Source organism: Camelus dromedarius, chromosome 5 (genome assembly GCF_036321535.1).
Source record: "Camelus dromedarius isolate mCamDro1 chromosome 5, mCamDro1.pat, whole genome shotgun sequence".
Taxonomy (NCBI): domain Eukaryota; kingdom Metazoa; phylum Chordata; class Mammalia; order Artiodactyla; family Camelidae; genus Camelus; species Camelus dromedarius.
In genome coordinates this window covers 62,161,550-62,169,236 of record NC_087440.1, presented here as the reverse complement: position 1 = coordinate 62,169,236, position 7,687 = coordinate 62,161,550, and the positions used below count along the sequence as shown (strand labels likewise).

The 7,687-nt window shown below is 47.6% G+C and overlaps 1 long non-coding RNA gene across 1 annotated transcript; it reads right to left on the bottom strand.

The window, feature by feature from the left end:
• Positions 1 to 1,971: 1,971 nt before the first annotated feature.
• Positions 1,972 to 6,000, bottom strand: LOC105086189 (uncharacterized). The gene is made up of 3 exons (XR_010380997.1): positions 4,561 to 6,000; positions 4,050 to 4,151; positions 1,972 to 2,421 (listed from the first exon to the last, which is right to left on the bottom strand). It is a non-coding gene; the product is annotated as an uncharacterized LOC105086189 (long non-coding RNA).
• Between the last annotated feature and the right edge of the window lie 1,687 nt (positions 6,001 to 7,687).

Sequence of the window (7,687 nt, the reverse complement as noted above, 5' to 3'; positions counted from 1 at the left end):
AGGCCTCCCAGGCTGAAGATGGTGGCGAGGTAGGCAGGCTGCAAGGTGGTCTCTCAGAGCCCTGACCCTCCAGTGGGAGTGCAGCGGCAGCCAAGGGTCTCAGTCCCCTGACAGGGTGCTGGAAGTACTCAGAACCATCAGATTACAGAAAGTTGAGGGACAATGAGAAGCCACAAAATTTAAGAACCAGAGAAACTATGGACACAGGAGCCAAAAGAACCAGGTGAGATCAGCTTCACCTGAATGAGTGCTTGGGAGGTACTGGAAGCTCAGACACCACACCAAACCAGCCACTCTGCAGTGAGGACCAAGGGGGACTCAGAGACCCATTCCTAGACCTTCCACCCCCACGAGGACATGGTCGTCTCCCCTTCCACTCAGATGCTTCTACAGCCAAACACTGTTTGTGATGGGCTGAATTGTGACCCCATCCCCACCCCCATTCATACATTGAGGTCCTAACCCCTCGTACCTCCGAATGTGACCTTATTTGGAAATTGGGTGGTAGCAGACACGGTTAGTTAAGATGAGGTCATACTGGGGTGGGGTGAGCCCCTAGTCCATCTGACTTGTATCCTTATAGAAGGGGGAAATTTGGAGACAGATGCTCTCAAGGAAAACACCATGGAAGAGACACAGGAGGAAGGTGGTCTGGTCTACAAGCCAAGGAGAGACGCCTGGAACAGATCATTCCCTCCCAGCCCTTGGAAGGAACCAACCCTGCTGGCACGTGACCTCAGACTTCCAGCCTCCAGAACACTGAGACAATACATTTCTGTTGTTTAAGCCACTCAGTCTGTGGTCTCTTGTTACAGTAGCCCCAGCAAACTAATATGCCATCTTTGCTAAAGATGCAAGGTGGATGGGGAGAAATCCGGAAGACTAAATCTTTATTCAAGAGGGGCTGGGACAACCTGGAAGAGACGGTTCTAAACTAAAAGAATGTGAGTTTTCTTGAGATATCTCTCAGGGGAAGTTACCAGGGGAAGTCTTCTGCCCCCAGAAGAGGAAACAGAGGCCTTAGCGGAAGATAAGAATAGTCATGGACAATGAAGCCGGGACATTTTGCACATCTGAGTGTACTGAGTAAGACCTCAGCCCAGCTAGTTTCAAATCTCTGACGCTGCAGCCTACCCTGGCCTCCCTCTCAGTGTGACCAGCGCCCGCCTCCCAGATAGTTTATGGTTTCCAGGCTGATCACCTATGGTATTATAGTCTTACAATAGACCCCAGCCTCCTCACTCCTTGCGTTGGTCCAGGTAGCAGGGTCCTAAGCTGAATAAGAAGCAGTGTCATGCTGGAGCTGGTTTGTACCAGCTCATGAGAGCTGGCTGGTCAGTTTTCAGGAATTTTGTGAGCCAGTCGTTAAACAAAGCCATTACTAAAAATTAAATTATAAAAACTTATGATCAAATCAATTATGTATTTTTTTAAAGTAATAAATACTCAAAAATCCTCACTTCCTAATTATTTTACTATTATCTATGCTTCTGAGGTTCCTTGTCTTTACATCTGTACGGTGGAAATATTTTATAATGAATTGCTACTGTGCATGAACTCTTCCCAATTCCATATCCGATGACGTCCCATTGAAATCAACTATGGAACTGGTATTTACACCACAGAAACTGGCTGTGTATCCGCCCCCTCCCCACCCGCAGGAGGGCCAGCTGTTACGGGTTTTCCAGCATACACACCATTGTGTAGATGTGGACGTGGGTGTTGGGCTTTTTGTTCTGATTAAGTAGTAGATCAACTGAAAAAGCTGAAGCAACAACTGTTATCAGGTGTGCTCAGGTCAGCCTTGGTTCCTAAACCATGCAGGAGTGATGAGAACAAATCCAATCTTCCGCAGTGCCACGGAGGAGAGAGACACCCAATGAGGGTGACACCACTGAGACCACCCATGTGCTCCCAGATTTGGGGCCGGAAGCTAGACAAGTAGCTACTGACCTCAATTCCGTTGTTCTCTTTTGCCACTGTTGAATAACGGTGCTGAATGGGGCACCTCGGAGCTGGCTTCTACCAAACCATCCCTATTCCTGTAAATTACCCTGGAACTAACTCTTCTAATCCTGCTTCCCTGCAGCAAGAGAACGAGGGAACTCAGAGGGCACCCGAGTACCAGGACTCAATCACGGGACTCTGCCGTCTTCTCTGTAAACACCCCTCCTCCACCCGCTAATACGGCATTTTAACGAGCCAGCGAGTCCTTCGGGATTCGACCCTCTTTGCATAGTAAGAGGTGTAAAAATAGCAGGTGACCCCACTTCAGTGACAGGTGCCAGGCAAAAGTGTTTTCTGGGACCACAGCACCATAGCCAGGCTTGGGGGCCAACCTGGGCTTGTACCCAGCTCCTCCACTTACCAACCATGTGGCTTTGGGCAAACGACCATCCTCCCAAGCATCCATTTTCTCATCTGTAAAGTAGCAAATCAAGGGAGATGTCAGAAGTTGAATGAGCAAGAGATAAAGATTTAAGCACATATATTTTCAAAGTTACAATGTCAGTCAGTGCAATAGAGGGGGAAATAGTAAGTTAACTATAAAGAAATGGGAGGGATGTCATAGAGGTGGTGACATAACCTGAATCCTTGCTATGACAGCAGGACATCAGACGTCAAGCATGTTATTTAGAGATCAGGAGTTTGCCCCCAGAAGCAGTAAAAACAGAACAGGTAGAAGGAGTTACCTTAAGGGTCTGGGACTCAAGATGGGGAGAGACACAGCTGTTACTTTTCATTGCTGGATTTTTCCAAAGGTTTTTACTTTGAAATCCTGTTCAAGTGTTAGCTTGATTCAGTTTTTTAAGAAGAAAAGAGCTGTGCCTTCTATTAGCTAGATTTGTAACCTCTTGAAAAGTGAATTGATTTCATTTGTTCTTCTCTCTAGAGTTGACTTTATATGTCCTTTGGAAGTGGTTTATTTTTACAGTTTCTGAAACTCTGTTTCTGTGGCTCCTTTAAGTCTGTTTTGTATGTCTCTTGATTTATAATATGTTGGCAAATCATTCCAAATAAAGCCTCTTTTCTTGTGAAAATATGTAAAGAAATTGCACCGGATGGCTCAGAGTTTGAAGTGGGAGCTCTCATCTCCGAAGCACTGAGCAGAGTGGCAGGCAGCTCAGCTGAGCCTGGTCCCGACCTCAGAACCAGAACCTTGGTCCCATTTAGCAAACCCACCTCCCACCCCCATCCCCATCTCCGGCCAAATTGGAAACCTTCGACCCATTAGCCTCAAGTTCACAGACCTAATGGGTCCATGGATAGGCTGCAGGGGACCCACAAACCCCTAGAATTACATTTGCAACCGTGTATGTTTCTGGAAAGAGTGTCCAGACAGTTTTCAGATTTTCAGTCTCCAGGACCCTAGAACGGAAGAGGTTTTGCTGTCTGTAGATCTCTAAAACTCCTGACAAAGCAAACTTCAGGGCATTTTACACCTTTATAAACAGTAAAGATTCTCTCCCCTTCTTATCTTTCTAATGTAGAGTGGTAGCTAAGAGCTCCAACTCTGGACCAGAGTGCTTGGATTTGAAGCCTACCTTCACCATTTCCTAGCTGTGTGATCTCAGGCAAATTACTTAACCTCTCTGTGCTCTTATCTTCTCAATTATAAAACAGGGCAAATAATAGCACTGACCTCATTGGCTTGTTGTGTAATTAAACTCCAGTGGCATTTTTGGCCTTTATTTTGTTTAGTCTCCTGTGACCCTCTTAAAGACAGAGGTCATATCTGGTTCATTTCTGCATCTCAAACATCTGTTGTTGTGCCTGCCATATAGCAGTGCTCAAGAAATGAATGGATGGATCTCGAATTCAGGCTTTGCAAAATTTCTACCCCAGCTCTCCCCAATTACAACCTTTTAAAAAGGCTTCCAGCCTTGATCGGGTGATTTTTAGATTCCCAATTCACTCTTCACTCATCATTTATTCAGTAAACAAATATTTAGTGCCTCCTATGTGACAAGCACCGAGGATACCGTAGTAAACAAAACAGCAAAACCTCTTGTATTCATGGAGTTCATATTCTCTTTCCACTGACGAACCCAAAACCTTCGCGGGGACCTCCCCGGGCAGTGAAATCCTGATGCCTCTTGATGGGAAGATAATGGTCAAGCCCACAGACGTGCCCTCTTGGATTTACAGTCCTGTAATGGATTACAAATACACGGTGATCACACTCAGACCAAAATACTCCCAGCTTCCAGGTAATTGACAGCCCTAGGGCCCCTGTTTCAGGCACAGGAGCCCTCCTGGCATCCTCCTCTGGGTTCACTGTCCCCATGTGCTGGGCTGCTGCTTCTGCTTCCCCCTTCCCCTCCCCCTCTCCCTCCTCCTCCTCCCTGGGCCTGACCCAGGGGAAGAGCCTGGGCAGGCCTGGGCTGTTGTCAGCCGAGATCAAGGAGAGAAAGTACCAGCGGGGAGTGCAGGGTAGGGCAGCGGGGGCCTGAAGGGAGCTGGCTCTGGGTTGGCAGTGATGGGACATGTCAGGTCAAGTGCAGGGAAATGCTGCAGAGGCTCTGAGACTGAGCAGGGTCCCAAGGTCACAGAACTCACCACACACGTCCTGCCTGGTATTTTCTCTCTGTGAGCAGATATTTGACTATAAAATCTTTTGCAGCCGTGGGAGGGAGGGAAGGCGTAGTCTGTCACTTCAAACAGAAATCTTTCTACTGGACTATGGAGGCTCCACACAGAACCCAGAGGCTGGGGCAAATCAGCCCTTGACTCCTTCCTTCCAGTTGCCTCCCTGCCCACACCTACAGGACAAACAGAGCTGTCCGGCCACCTGGCCTCCTCCCACCACACGTCAGGGCCTCAGCACTGGCACCGACCTTCAGCCTTCTTCAGCAGCCCTGGCTGGGGTCTGCCCCACTGTCCCGCCTTCCGCCCCAGCTGGCCTCGGGCTCCCAGTGCTGTCTCCCTCCCTCAGTCTCCGCCCACACTGCCTCAGCTGCTGTAACCAGCTATTTTTACTTCAGTGACTGAGTATGCCTGCTTTGGCTTCCTTGGGGCTGGCGTGGGGGACTGGGATTGAGAGGCTGCTTCGCCTTCAGGGGTCTGGGCCATCTCTTGATTTAGGGGTAGGTCTTCTCCCACTCAGTTAAAGCAACGGAAGGAAAGAGTCTGGAAGAGGTTCTAAGTAGAGGAGGGGCCACAGCATGGGTCCCCCAGAGTGCTAGGTTCATCCTTCCTTTTACACAGCGTGGAGCGCCCTGAATTTCTTCCCTCTCTTTCCTCCTAAATAACTCTTCCTTGGTTTTTAAGATTTAGTTCAAATAGCCCCTCTTCTAGGTCACCTTCTCAGAGCCCTCCAGTCCACAGCGACCTCCAGCTGCTCTGAGTTTGTCGAGCTCTCACCGTACAGGCGACACAGTCCCTGTTCCTGTGTGTCTTCTTCTGGGTTGAGAATCGGCCCTATTCATTATGGGCCACATGGGTCTGTGCGGAGAAGATGTTTGAATTCATAGTTTGCGTGGCCAACTCCTTGGGGGCAGAGGAAATGCCTTGACCTCTGGGAGACTTTCTCACCCCTTGGTGTCTTGATGGTGAATGGTAGGTGTGTACTTCCTTGCTGATCGATGGCTGATTAAAGGTGGAAACTTGCCTTGTCATTTGATTTCACTCCTGGTAAGACAGGGAGGTCACTGGCACTTTGGGGAGGAGCCCAGACCTTGTCTGTTCTTTGCATCATATGCTGCTTCAGCAAAAACCAAGGCTGAATACGAATTCAAAGGAGTGGAAATTACAGGGAATGTTTTGCTTTTCTAGGCTCGTGTTCCAAGGCGATAATAAAACATCCAAGTACACTTCCATTCCTAGCTCAGAAACCACAACAGATGGAAGCAAGTGTGGGCAGTAATTAGAGACCAAGGTGAGGGAAAAGAGTCATCCATCGGGCCCTGAAAACCTCATCAAAGGAAATCAACACAGAGAATAAAGGCACCCTCGGTTTGTTTTGGAAGCAAGGACGGGGGATTATGTCCTGGCTCCTACAAGTACAAGAGACCTGGCACTGGCTTGGACCATCCAAATATTAAACCCGGTAATTATGTGCTGTGGGCAGGGCCAGCCTGGTTTCTCAGTGCCACATCCATTTCCTGTGGTGGGTGGCAGGTCTACAAGGCACAGTGGTGCCAAGTTTTCTCAGCAACCTTCTCAGTGTGGGGAAGTTAAAGTAAGGCCAAAGACCTCTGTCTAGAAACACAAGGTGAGCCACTGTGAGATCGTTTGAACAAGATGGGCCAGGTTTCAGCCAGAACGGCTAGATCTTTATGAACAGAAGCCAAGCCACGGAACATGGTCCTGTGGCAAAACCAATCAGGGGGAACTGGATCTCCTGGGTGAAGAGGCACCAAAGGCAGGAAAAGAGAGAGGAAGCACCTTCTCTGATCTGGGCCAGTGAATGGTTTGGCCAACTTCGTTATCTTTCCGTAGGCCTGCAGGGGAGCATCCCGGGGCTTCTGAGTCCCGCAAGAGGCAAAGAATCATGGTCCCTGCTCTCTCCTGTGACCCTAGCATCGGCACCCTCTGTTAAGGGAGATGGCTCCTTTCCCTTTGCCCCACCAAGTCAACTAAATAAAAATGACCAAATTTGGTAAAAATAGCCATTATATACCTTCACGTATAAGCTGTGTGAGTAAGAGGAACCCAAGAAAAAGAAGTTGGGGTCCCCACCATTTTGGAGCTAAAGGAAGAAGATGGTCACTGGGGATGCCAGCACTGGGAACGGAGCCTCCCAAGAGGAGTCCTTCCCAAGGCTATGCCTCCCGTGGAGCAATGCTCCAGGGTGTCTGTCCCCCGATGCCTGGGACTAGGAGACACAGCTCCCGGTGTGAGGACCGCCCACAGAGCCCCTGAAGGTCAGAGTCTCCTGAAGACCAACCCACAGTCCTGTTAACTCCACCTCCCTGAAGGATCTAGGATGAGGCCTCGCCCACAGTGCTCAGTGATCTCAGTAGGAGCTGTGTGCAAAATCTGCTTACCTCATGTACATTTTTAGGAGGAACCCACTACTGTGATGTGTTTCTCAGCATTATGGGAGTTACGCTCGCACACGCTAAGGCTGGCACACTTGGTTCACTGCCTTGGCGAAGAGATACAGCCACTGAGCTGGAGAACAACCTGCTGCTGCCTCTTTTTCTACCCCTCTATGGACGTGTGCCACCAAAAAGGCCTTACATTTTTTTCCAGCTTTATTGAGCTATAACTGCTTGAATTTATTTAAAGATGCAAAAATTTTTTTAAGTTAACTTAAATAATAATTTAAATAATTATTTTAAGATTGCATTTGCTAATGTTTTTATTAGTATTTGGTCATGGGAGCAAATCTAGAAAAAAACAGAAAATTATTAAAATAATTTTTTAATCTCTTGTAACTGCACAAACTAGAGTTAGCCACTGCTACCCTTCAGTAAATGTGCTTCCAGCATTCTCTCTCTGCCCCCCTTTTTATTTTTAAAATTGAAATCCTATGGCATATATGTATGTATACACACACATATATATAGACACACAGAGATATATATGTATACAGATATATATACAGGTATTTCTGACATTACTAGACAAATATGAGACATATATCTCTCTGTGTGTATGTGTATATATATCTGTGTGTATATATGTACATGTGTGTGTGTATATATATATATAGTTTTTCATTTCGTCACATTGTAAATAT